At 41.5% G+C, this 13,653-nt stretch overlaps 1 protein-coding gene across 1 annotated transcript in view; it reads right to left on the reverse strand.

Moving 5' to 3' along the window:
• LOC112216979 (chemokine-like protein TAFA-2) overlaps nucleotides 1-13,577 on the reverse strand; it is a 56,326-nt gene extending 42,749 nt beyond the window's left edge. Inside the window, exon 1 of the mRNA XM_024377159.2 lies at nucleotides 13,035-13,577. The gene's annotated coding sequence lies outside the window, so the exon portion shown is untranslated. The remainder of the gene's footprint in view (nucleotides 1-13,034) is intronic.
• Nucleotides 13,578-13,653: the final 76 nt, after the last annotated feature.

Here is a 13,653-nt window from a genome sequence, read left to right on the forward strand (position 1 = left end):
GACGGGGGAAAAAAACAATTTAATCAATTTTAGAATAAGGCTGTAATTTAACAAAATGTGGATAAAGCCAAGGGGTCTGAATACTTTTCGAAGGTACTGTATATACACCATCGTTCAAAAGATTGGGGTCACTTAGAAATGTCCTTGTTTTCCATACATGAAATTAGTTGAAAAATGAATTGGAAATATAGGCAAGACATTGTCAAGGTTATAAATAATGATTTTTAATTTAAATCATAAATGTGTCCTTCAAACTTTTTTTTCCCTACAAGTTGGATTGGCTTGATGGGCACTTCTTACCTACCATATGGTCAAGCTGCTCCCACAACAGCTCAATAGGGTTGAGATCCAGTGACTATAATGGAGTGGCCAGCACAGACAGAACACCAGCTGACTGCATTTCCCTAAATAGTCATTGCATAGTTTGGAGCTGTGCTTTGGGTCATTGTCCTGTTGTTGAAGGAAATTGGCTTCAATTAAGCACCGTCCACAGGGTATGGCATGGCGTTGCAAAATGGAGTGATAGCCCTACTTCTTCAAGATCCCTTTTACCCTGTACAAATCTCCCACTTTACCACCACCAAATCATCACATTGCCTCCACATTCCTTGACAGATGGCTTCAAGAACTCCTCCAGCATCTTTTCATTTTTTCTGCATCTCACAAATGTTCTTCTTTGTGATCTGAACACCTCAAACTTAGATTTGTCTGTCCATAACTCTTTTTTTCCCCAATCTTCCTGTCTAGTGTCTGTTCTTTTTCCCATCTTAATCTTTTCTTTTTATTGGCCAGTCTGAGATATGGCTTTTTCTCTGTATCCCGGAGTCGCCTCTTCACTGTTGACGTTGAGATTGGTGTTTTGAGGGTACTATTTAATAAAGCTGCCATTTGAGGATTCTGTTTCTCAAACTAGACACTAATGTACTTGTACTCTTGCTCAGTCGTGCACCGGGGCCTCCCACTCCGCTTTCTATTCTTGTTAGAGCCATTGGTGGTGTAGGCCCACCTCTTCTATTTATTTTTCTTTAACTACCAATTTTACTAGTACAATATCCTCAATATGGACATTTCTATATATGTATTTCTTACTGTTGTTTTTCTTTTCAATGGCAGCCAAAATATATTAATTTAAATTGATATTGTACCTGCAAACCTCAACAAAAAATGACAAAACAAATAAAGTGGTCGAATTTTTTATTTTTTATAATAATACACACACAAACACATGCATGCACAGCACGCCTGCACACAGACAAAACATACAAACACTTAACTGCCAATTCCATTGACTGCTATATCACAGGATTTGACTACCAGATAGTTCATGCTATTCATGCTGGCTCCCGGAACCCAAGGAACAATGTTAGTTTTAATTAATTGAATGGAGTCTCCTTATTAATATTTCGCCGCATTCCTGAGGCCAGTGTTTTCCCTTGGAGAATACTCAACCCCCGTTTATCTGTGGTCTTCTTATCCTGTTACTCACGCCTGACTCCATGTCAGCCTTATCTGAATCCTCACTACACTCAGTTGCCTGATAGGGCACTGGCTGTAAGCTATTAAAATGGCCTCTTCACCAGATAAGAGCAGGAAAGTGGTCAGATTGAAAGCCACAGTCTCTGAGGGTAGTCTTTAGGTTACAGCCCCCGTGTTAAATAGCCTGAGGGAGGCAGAGTGCCAGATCAAGCCAGGCTCTGCTTGTGTGTGTGTGAGTGTCGCATCTTAGGGTCACCAAGTCTCCAAATCTACAATTAGACGCCACCTCCATGCCAATAGGCTAGTATTGAGACCCGTTGACTTTTTCCACATTTTGTTACGTTACAGCCTTATTCTAAAATGGATTTTAAAAATCCCTCATCAATCTACACACTACCCCATAATGATGAAGCAAAAGCAGGTTTAGACATTTTTGAAAATGTATACATTTAAAAAACAGAAATAAGTATTCAGACCTTTTACTCAGTACTTTGTTGAAGAACCTTTGGCAGCGATTACAGCCTCAAGTCTTCCTAGATATGGCGCTACAAGCTTGGCACACCCATATTTGGGGAGTTTCTCCCAGTCTTCTCTGCAGATCATCTCAAGCTCTATCAGGTTGGATGGGGAGTGTCGCTGCACAGCTATTTTCAGGTCATTCCAGAGATGTTTGATCGGGTTCAAGTCCGGGCATTCAAAGACATGTCCTGAAGCCACTCCTGTGTTGTCTTGGCTGTGTGTTTAGGGTTTCTGTCCTGTTGGAAGGTGAGCCTTTACCCCAGTCCTATTGCCTGAGTGCTCTGGACCAGGTTTTATAAAGGACCTCTCTGTACTTTGCTTTCCCTAGGTGAAGCATGGTGGTGGCAACATCATGCTGTGGGGATGTTTTTCAGTGGGAGAGACTGGGAGACTAGTCAGTATTGAAAGATGAAGGGAGGAAAGTACAGAGAGATCATTGATAAAAAACCTGGTCCAGAACGCTCAGGCAGAGCATTCTGAACGCTCAGCTCCCTCCACAGATTTTCTATGGGATTAAGGTCTGGAGACTGGCTAGGCCACTCCAGGACCTTAATGTGCTTCTTGTTGAGCCACTCCTTTGTTGCCTTGGCCATGTGTTTTGGGTCATTGTCATGCTGGAATACCCATCCAAGACCCATTTTCAATGCCCTGGCTGAGGGAAGGAGGTTCTCACCCAAGATTTGATGGTACATGGCCCCATCCATCGTCCCTTTGATGCGGTGAAGTTGTCCTGTCCCCTTAGCAGAAAAACACCCCCAAAGCATAATGTTTCCACCTCCATGTTTGATGGTAGGGATGGTATTCTTGGGGTCATAGGCAACATTCCTCCTCCTCCAAACACGGCGAGTTTTGGTCTCATCTGACCACAACACTTTCACCCAGCTGTCCTCTGAATCATTCAGGATTTTAGTCCTTCATGGCGTAGTGTGTTACCAATTGTTTTCTTGGTGACTATGGTCCCAGCTGCCTTGAGATCATTGACAAGATCCTCCCGTGTAGTTCTGGGCTGATTCCTCACCGTTCTCATGATCATTGCAACTCCACGAGGTGAGATCTTGCATGGAGCCCCAGGCCGAGGGAGATTGACAGTTCTTTTGTGTTTCTTCCATTTGCGAATAATCGCACCAACTGTTGTCACCTTCTCACCAAGCTGCTTGGCGATGGTCTTGTAGCCCATTACAGCCTTGTGTAGGTCTACAATCTTGTCCCTGACATCCTTGGAGAGCTCTTTGGTCTTGGTCATGGTGGAGAGTTTGGAATCTGATTGATTAATTGCTTCTGTGGAGGGTGTCTTTTATACAGGTAACAAACTGAGATTAGGAGGACTCCCTTTAAGAGTGTGCTCCTAATCTCAGCTCGTTACCTGTATAAAAGACACCTGGGAGCCAGAAATCTTTCTGATTGAGAGGGGGTCAAATACTTATTTCCCTCATTAAAATGCAAGTCAAATACTTATTTCCCTCATTAAAATGCAAATCAATTTATAACATTTTTGACATGCGTTTTTCTAGATTTTGTTGTTGTTATTCTGTCTCTCACTGTTCAAATAAACCTACCATTAAAATTATAGAGCAAACATACAAACATACAAAATCAGCAAGGGATCAAATACTTTTTTCCCTCACTGTATTTTATACAGTCTTTTTATATCTTCTTTATCAAGGGTGCCAATCATTTCGGAAATGATCGTAGTAGAAATGCATAGGCATCCAAATAGTATGTATGTATACACAAATATCCATGAACAGTTTTTTGGCCTAAACACACAGATGCCCTGCGCACATACTGTAAACACAGACTAAATGAACAGTTCTGTCATGGAGCATTCCATTTGACATATCCATGCAAATCACAAGGAGTGACCCTCTCTAGACTGTTTAGATTCTAGAATGTCAGTTGTTTAGATTCTAGAATGTCAGCTGGAATGAGTTGATATATTGACGTTGCAGATGTCTAAAGGATGGCGTTCAGTACAGGTCCAGTGTCTCAACACCTACGTGAGACTGGTGTTCATCAAACTACAGCTCAGCGTTCAAAACCATATACCCTCGAAGGTTATCACTAAGCTAAGGACCCTGGGACTGAACACCTCCCTCTGCAATTGGTTCCTGATGGGCTTGGCCCCAGGTGGTGAGGGTCGGCAACAATACATCTGCCAAACTGACCATCTACATGGGGGCCCCTCAGGGTTGCGTGCTTAGTTCCCTCCTGTACTCCCTGTTCACCCACGACCGCGTGGCCACACACGACTCCAACACCATTATTAAGTTTGTCGACGACACGACGGTGGTAGGCCTGATCACAGACGACGATCAGACAGCCTATTGCTGACGTCTCCATCAATGTCAGCAAGATAAAGGAGTTGATTGTGGACTACAGGAAATGGAAGGCCGAGAATGCCCTCATTCACATCGAACAGGGCTGTAGTGGAGCGGGTCAAGAGCTTCAAGTTCCTCGGTGTCCACATCACTAAGGATCTATCATGGTCCAAACACACAAACACAGCCTTAAAGAGTGCACTACAACGCCTCTTCCCCCTTGTTAAGAGGGCACGACCATACCTATTCCCCCTCAAGAGGCTGTTAAGATTTTGCGTGGGCCCTCAGATCCTTAGGAGTTTTACAGCTGCACCATCTAGAGATCTTGACTGGCTGCATCACCACTTGGTATAGAAACTCCTTGGCATCCGACCACAAGGCACTACAGAGGGTAGTGTGTACGGCCCAGTACATCGATGGGGCGGAGCTCCCTGCCATCCAGGACCTCCTATACCAGGCAGTGTCAGAGGACGGCCCACATTTTTATCCAAAGACCTCAACCACCCAAGCCACAGACTGTTCTCTCTGCTACCGCATGGAAAGTGGTACCATTGCACCAAGTCTGGAACCAACAGGACCCTGAACGGCTGCTACCCCCTAAGACTTCTAAACAAGGCAGCTAAATAGCTAATCAGATGGCTATCCGGACTAAACGCATTGACCACTTTTTGCACCAACTCTCTTGCACTAACTCTATGGACACACACTGGCCACTACCCACACATTCATACATACAATACTTACACTGACACCCCAAAACACACACACACACTCGCTGCTGCTACTGTCTATTATGTTGCCTAGTTGGCTCCCTGCCATCCAGGACCTCCTATACCAGGCAGTGTCAGAGGACGGCCCACATTTTTATCCAAAGACCTCAACCACCCAAGCCACAGACTGTTCTCTCTGCTACCGCATGGAAAGTGGTACCATTGCACCAAGTCTGGAACCAACAGGACCCTGAACGGCTGCTACCCCCTAAGACTTCTAAACAAGGCAGCTAAATAGCTAATCAGATGGCTATCCGGACTAAACGCATTGACCACTTTTTGCACCAACTCTCTTGCACTAACTCTATGGACACACACTGGCCACTACCCACACATTCATACATACAATACTTACACTGACACCCCAAAACACACACACACTCGCTGCTGCTACTGTCTATTATGTTGCCTAGTCACTTTACTCATACCTATACTGTATGTAGAGTACATAGCTACCTCAATTACATTGATTTAGTACTTCTAATCGCTGTATATATCCATGTTATTGTTCTACTCCCTGTATATAGCCATGTTATTGTTCTACTCAATGTATATAGTCATGCTATTGTTCTACTCCCTGTATATAGCCATGTTATTGTTCTAATCCCTGTATATAGCCATGTTATTGTTCTACTCCCTGTATATAGCCATGTTATTGTTCTTCTCCCTGTATATAGTCATGTTATTGTTCTACTCCCTGTATATAGCCATGTTATTGTTCTACTCCCTGTATATAGCCATGTTATTGTTCTTCTCCCTGTATATAGTCATGTTATTGTTCTACTCCCTGTATATAGCCATGTTATTGTTCTACTCAATGTATATAGCCATGTTATTGTTCTTCTCCCTGTATATAGTCATGTTGTTGTTCTACTCCCTGTATATAGCCATGTTATTGTTCTTCTCCCTGTATATAGTCATGTTATTGTTCTACTCCCTGTATATAGCCATGTTATTGTTCTACTCCCTGTATATAGCCATGTTATTGTTCTTCTCCCTGTATATAGTCATGTTATTGTTCTACTCCCTGTATATAGCCATGTTATTGTTCTTCTCCCTGTATATAGTCATGTTATTGTTCTACTCCCTGTATATAGCCATGTTATTGTTCTACTCCCTGTATATAGCCATGTTATTGTTCTTCTCCCTGTATATAGCCATGTTATTGTTCTACTCCCTGTAAATAGCCATGTTAATGTTCTACTCCCGGTATATAGCCATGTTATTGTTCTACTCCCTGTATATAGCCATGTTATTGTTCTACTCCCTGTATATAACCATGTTATTGTTCTACTCAATGTATATAGTCATGTTATTGTTCTACTCCCTGTATATAGTCATGTTATTGTTCTACTCCCTGTATATAGTCATGTTATTGTTCTACTCCCTGTATTTAGCCATGTTACTGTATATAGTCATGTTATTGTTCTACTCCCTGTATATAACCACGTTATTGTTCTACTCCCTGTATATAGCCATGTTATTGTTCTAATCCCTGTATATAGCCATGTTATTGTTCTACTCAATGTATATAGTCATGTTATTGTTCTACTCCCTGTATATAACCATGTTATTGTTCTACTCCCTGTATATAGCCATGTTATTGTTCTACTCCCTGTATATAGCCATGTTATTGTTCTACTCCCTGTATATAGCCATGTTATTGTTCTACTCCCTGTATATAGTCATGTTATTGTTCTACTCCCTGTATATAGCCATGTTATTGTTCTAATCCATCTATATAGCCATTGTTCTACTCCCTGTATATAGCCATGTTATTGTTCTACTCCCTGTATATAACCATGTTATTGTTCTACTCAATGTATATAGTCATGTTATTGTTCTACTCCCTGTATATAACCATGTTATTGTTCTACTCCCTGTATATAGCCATGTTATTGTTCTACTCAATGTATATAGTCATGTTATTGTTCTACTCCCTGTATATAGCCATGTTATTGTTCTACTCAATGTATATAGCCATGTTATTGTTCTACTCAATGTATATAGTCATGTTATTGTTCTACTCCCTGTATATAGTCATGTTATTGTTCTACTCCCTGTATATAGCCATGTTATTGTTCTACTCCCTGTATATAGTCATGTTATTGTTCTACTCCCTGTATATAGTCATGTTATTGTTCTACTCCCTGTATATAGCCATGTTATTGTTCTACTCCCTGTATATAGACTTGTTATTGTTCTAGTCCCTGTATATAACCACGTTATTGTTCTACTCCCTGTATATAGCCACGTTATTGTTCTACTCTCTGTATATAGCCACGTTATTGTTCTACTCCCTGTATATAGCCACGTTATTGTTCTACTCCCTGTATATAGCCATGTTATTGTTCTAATCCCTGTATATAGTCATGTTATTGTTCTACTCCCTGTATATAGCCATGTTATTGTTCTAATCCCTGTATATAGCCATGTTATTGTTCTACTCCCTGTATATAGTCATGTTATTGTTCTACTCCCTGTATATAGCCATGTTATTGTTCTACTCCCTGTATATAGCCATGTTATTGTTCTACTCCCTGTATATAGCCATGTTATTGTTCTAATCCCTGTATATAGCCATGTTATTGTTCTAATCCCTGTATATAGCCATGTTATTGTTCTACTCCCTGTATATAGCCATGTTATTGTTCATATTTTTACTTGTTATTTTTACTCCTTATTCACTGCGTATTATTCCTTTTTTTATCTTATTTTTTACTTTGCATTGTTGGAAAAGGACCCGTAGGTAAGCATTTCCCTGTTAGTCTACACCTGTTGTCTACAAAGCATGTTACAAATACAAATGTATTTTACTTGAACAGGAATTAAGCTATCTGCTAAACTATTTGCACTGCCTAGTTATGTTGAAGGTATGTGTGATGCCAGACATTTGTAAAGGGCGCTAGTCTAAATCTCTAGTCAGGCATTGCCAGCCTGGAGGTTGTGATGTCACCTTGTCTTTGACCTAAAGACAGCAATTGCCTCCTGGAGCTACAACCTTGGCTTTAGCTCAAAGGGTTAGCACACTGTCAATTTTGAAGAGCCAGAGACCTACTGGTAAACAACAGTTTGATGTAGCTACAGATTTGCCCCACAAACAAACAAAAAGCAATGAAAAGTTGTCTTCCTACTGTCCAAAGAGTATTGGTATTTGTGGTGACTTCTCTGGGCCTTGCTGGCAAGCTGCGTGACGGCCGCATGTTTTTAAGCCACTGGGCCACACGCAGAGCCCTGCTAAGACCCTGCAGGAGAGATAAAACGGCCTTGGTGGGGAAAAGGCGGACGCAGACCAGCGGTGTGAAACAGGATCACAGACGACTGGAGGACGGCCCATGAAGAAGGAGGGGGTGGAAGAGGGGGTAGCAATTTTGGACAGAGAATGTGAGAGCCATCGCACCAGAAGAGGATCCTGGGATAGCAATGGCTGCCAGCCATCTTCGGAGACAATCACAAGTATAGAGAAAGAGAGAGGTCATAGTTATGTTCGATTGGTGTGCACACATGGAGTCCGCATGTAATGAGCATGGAAACCGTAACAAAGCATCCCACTGGGCACAGACGTCAATTCAACGTCTAGTTTTGATTTACAATTGGTTGAGTTGTCAACTAACGTGAATTCAACCTGAAATCAACCAAACATGTCACCCTGCCATTAGATTTAGGTTCAAAGTTGGGTGAAAAAAAATGAAAAAAAGACACTGATGACTTTTTGCAAATCAAATCAGTTTTCCACGTTGTTGCAATGTCATTTCATTTTTGGTTAAAAGTACGTGGAAACAACATTGATTCAACCAGTTTTTGCCCAGCGGGCTTGGTCAACAACATGGAACTTAGAAGAGCATCACGTTCAATAACCTACTCTTTCATAATTGTGTAAGTAATGTTGTCTGTGGGTCTAAAAAGGTAGTGGCTGTCGGCAACGGCAAGTACCTACTCGGCCACACACTTAAAACCATCACATTCCACAGTAAAACAGACGATTCACAGGGCCAGTTTGATAGGCCAATGTAGTACCCTTTAGTCAGTAGAACATACAAACAGGAAGTGACTCAATGCATGGTGAAATGCTCTATATTTCACAATAGCTAATCCTACAATAAACCTCTTTCCTCCTACTAAATTGAAACCACCACTTATAGAAGCATGTGATGCACAACACAGTGCCAAACAGCTGTGCTTCACTCTGTATCATTTGATGGTGAAATATACAATGTACCTCTCCAGAGACAAGAGGGGAAAGAGAGAATGAGAGAGAGAGAATAAAAGAGTGAGAGAGCACAAAAGAGATGGAGAGGGAGGGGAAGGCAGAGAGATGCGAACATTGTCGAAAATACCATGGACAATGTGTTAAATTGGAAAAGGAACAAAGCCTTCAGCCTCTAAACAAAGACTAATGAAGGCGGACATGATGCTAACGAACGTGTCCGCACGGCATTGGCAAATGGATCCTGGGAGGACCTAGCAAAACCCTGGCACTAGAGTGCCAAAGCCCATTTGATTGGATAGAGAGCAAGGGAGCGAGAGTAGGAGAGAGGGAAATAACATCTATGAGGTGTATGTTAACAGTGTGTGTGTGTGTGTGTGGGGGGGTGTTAGATAGGTGGTGGTGATGGGCGGGACTTGCTGTTATTTTGGCATTTCTGCTCTCTTATTTATACTGCGGCTGGTGAATTTGTTTAAACTCCAATTGGAAAAGGCTGATCAAAAAGAATGGGACAGGCAGAGAGAGAGGGGGAAAAAGCCGTTGCTGCCAACTTACATCAAACGCAGGCACAGCGGGTGACAATCAACTACCAATTTTTTTCACACATTTCTATAGTTTCTGGAGGAAGGAGCGAGAGCTTGGCCTCTGAAGTCTTTTGTTTTGATCACAAAGAAAATGGAGCCCAGAACAGTCGAGAGCTACAGTATAGGTTCTCTCTTTGCGGAGTAATATAGAATGTATCACATTCCAACGCCTTTCAAGTGACACCAAGGATATGTCACATTGATATTAAAAGTTGTTACAAAAGTACTTGAGGTCATAGGCTACATCTATTTATTTTGAAGGATATTCTACCCATGTAACCTAGGCCTGATAAGAGAAATGGTCTACTAGATTAAATCCACAATGTATTGATTTTATCGAATCACCATTAGGACTATAGGTCATGTACCTCCGTGACCCTTATCAATCTGTGACCGTAGAATTAGTTTACAACTCAGGAATGTTAGTTTTTGATACCATTTGTGATAGCAAACATATTGGGGACCCTCTCAGAATATCAGAACACAACTCTTATATAGAGAGTGATTAAAATAGCATACAAGCAGTTTTACTATGACTTCTGCAGTGCAATGGCCGGACTAATCAAGTCTCGGACCCTGAGAAAGAGAACCTTTTTGACGTTTTAAAGCTCATTTATTGCAATTATACACATTTTGCCTTTTAGGGCAGAGTGAAAGGGCTGCCGTTTAAAGCATAAAGTACACTTCTGCATTATGTTCAAAACATTTTGGGGCAATATAAGAAGCCTTGAGTATCTAAAAGGTTAAGAACAGAAATTGTGGATGAATAATATTACATTTGATTGTACACTCAACTTTTTCCACGCATCTCATGCAAAATGTATTAAACTGTTCTTGCTAGCAATATTCATAAAAAGGTATTAAAAATATATATATAGACATATTGAGGTCTTGCCATGGACCCCCTGCAGTATCTCCTCAGACTCCACTTTGGGAACCCCTGAACAAGGATGCCTCATTGACTCTTACTGAAAGGTCAAGCCAGACATCACAGAAAAGCTCCAGAGTGGACTTGAACCACAAGGGTTTATGTGTTAATATAGCAGCAGGTCAATGTAGGGTTCATAGCCCACCAATAAGAAATGTTGCTCATTTAAAAGCCTAATTTGTCATTTCAACAGCCGAACACCTGCCACTTTGTTTGATAATTTAAAGGAATGAGCTGAGAGAAATGTAACCACTCAGATTCATAGATGGATGGGTGGATCAATGGTAATGCCCTGAATGGGAAAGGGCACAGTACACACCAGGGATGTGACATTGGAGAATCATCATCCGGCTCTGGCCAGACAGCTGCCGACAGTTGGCACCAGGTCACCCAGCTGGAGAGGGCATTCCTCTGTGATATGTCCCCTCACAGTGTAGCCAGTCTGATAAGAGCCAAGGAGGTGCTCATCAATTGTCTGTCTGAGGGAGTTGGGGCAGTTGTCAGTAGGTGTTATTGATGTTGACTAACTACTATGCATGCACCTGTGTGTGTGTGCTCACTAACGTGCGTGTTCGCTCTCCTGTGAGTGCAAATTCTTCCCGTCTTCAAAATCCATATCCCCTCTCCATGAGGTGTAATATAATTGTCACTGGTGACAAATGGACAAATGCTCATGTCATCTGATTAACAATGTCAGTGTGACACAAGATGAGCAGGAGAGATACAAATATGAGATATTTTAAGAAGTAGCAGCCTGACAAACAGCTTCAATATTCTACTGACTGAGATTTATGATACCGTCATACCTGAACACCACAATGCTCTTCAGACTCCACATTTACTTTGTATCATTTATAGTGTATCATGGTATGTATCAAGGCTGTCATTAACTTGCTCTGACTGCCAGTAGGATGAGACCACATTTTGCAGTCTATTTCATATCAAGCCTCTCAAATCTTTACTCTGCTGGTGGTGATGCAAGAACACCTCGTGTGCCTCTGAATTGGTATAGAGGGTGTAAGGTGCAGGCACAATAGAAAGAGAGAGACAACCTATTTGATTGAAAACCCAGGTTTTGATCAGACAAAAACACATTTGGCTTCTCCACAGTGAGAGAGCATGTTTGTAGTTTTGCATCCCTGTATTTTTAAATGTGATCATAGATTTCAGTTGGCCTACATAAATCCCCTATGCTTTTGTTCTGGTATACTGTCTTGGGTTGAACAGCTAGTCATTAGGTTGCATGACTATCCAGAGGACACACTTGCCCTTCTGATGCATTTAGCCTGTTAATTTACAAGCCTATTTAGTATTGGACCTTGACAGTGGACCAATGTTGAAGAGGCAGCTCTGTCGTGTATGGCAGCCCACTGAATAAACAATGGTTGCACTGTCGGCAGACCAATGGATGTCTGTGCATAAAATGAGTGGATGGAGAATCACCATATATGGTTCCCTTATTAACTGCCCCAAGACCAAATAGACAACTAACTTGACAGTTAAACCATATTTAGGGGACAGGATGATTAAAGGATGTGTGATTTCTAATTATAAAGACAATCTAAATAGTTACAATGATGCCAGAAATTTCAGTGGTTAAACTTTTGATCGAGAGAAAATAAATAATGAGCGGATGCAGTTAGCATAGCCTAATAAATGCAGGTCCACACATCACTCGAGGTGCACTTTCTCGAGATGAGGGCGATTGACTGGTAATTAAACTCGTGCTGGTAGCTAGTATGATCAACATCAAGATTAAAACGAACCCAGTCATTATCGCGCTAATTATTTCAGACTTGACTTGATTTGGATGAGATTCAAGTTAAGCACTTCTTGAGAACGCCCACTGGGCAAAAACGTTGTTTCCACATAATTTCAACAATAACTAATGTGATGACGTTGAATAAACGTGGAAAACTGATTGGAATTGCAAAAAGTAATTAACTAAGGAAAGGTCCTCTTTTTTTCACCCAACTTTGAACCTAAATCCAATAACATTGTTACATTGATTATTTCACGTTGAATTCACGTTAGTTGACAACTCAATCAAATGTAAATCAAAACTAGACGTTGAAATGGCATGTGCCTACTAGGTGAGCTCCTTGTAGACCAATTCTCTTGTAGCACGCAATAAAAAAAATGGTGCTTGACTGCGCACACTTTTTAAGTGTCAGTAGCGATCATTATAGGGCGCACAAAATTGACCAAGTATGCTAAATCACGCTTTCATACCTGCTGCCCCGCTCCCTTCGCGCCCTCCAAAAGGTTTTAAGGTTGCCCTTTAATCCATCGGCACTGCTACAATCCAGCGGTGCGTCTGTCCGCGGGCGACATCAGCACAGCCTAGATTTGTGTAGGACGGGTCCAATATAGCTTGACAGTGATAGATATCCGAAAATTAAATCCACGCGCACACAAATGAAACACTGCTCGTTTTCTTGGAACAAATACTTGACTGTAGATTGATGGAGCACAGAAAATGATTCAGGAGCTTTCTCGTCCTATTATGCTTTCTGATAGTCAGGGTATTTATTGTCCAATATGTGAATACACTGTGATAATTTTTTCCCAGTCTTAACGGAGTGTGATCACACTTGAAGTGAGAGAAAATAAAATAACCTAATAAAATAAATAGTAAAACTCTAAATTGAAGTTAAATGGTCCCTACTTCTGCCTCAGTTGCGGCACCAGTCTGTATTCCACGGAGTTCCATCAGAGACTGACTGTACGCACTAACTTATCATCATACAAACACCTACCGACCGCTGAGCTCATCACAGACTCGGGAATAACCCATCATAGTGGCACAAGGCCACTAACACAATCCATCGCCACTGGCGTAAACACACTA

Source organism: Oncorhynchus tshawytscha, linkage group LG17 (genome assembly GCF_018296145.1).
Source record: "Oncorhynchus tshawytscha isolate Ot180627B linkage group LG17, Otsh_v2.0, whole genome shotgun sequence".
Classification (NCBI taxonomy): domain Eukaryota; kingdom Metazoa; phylum Chordata; class Actinopteri; order Salmoniformes; family Salmonidae; genus Oncorhynchus; species Oncorhynchus tshawytscha.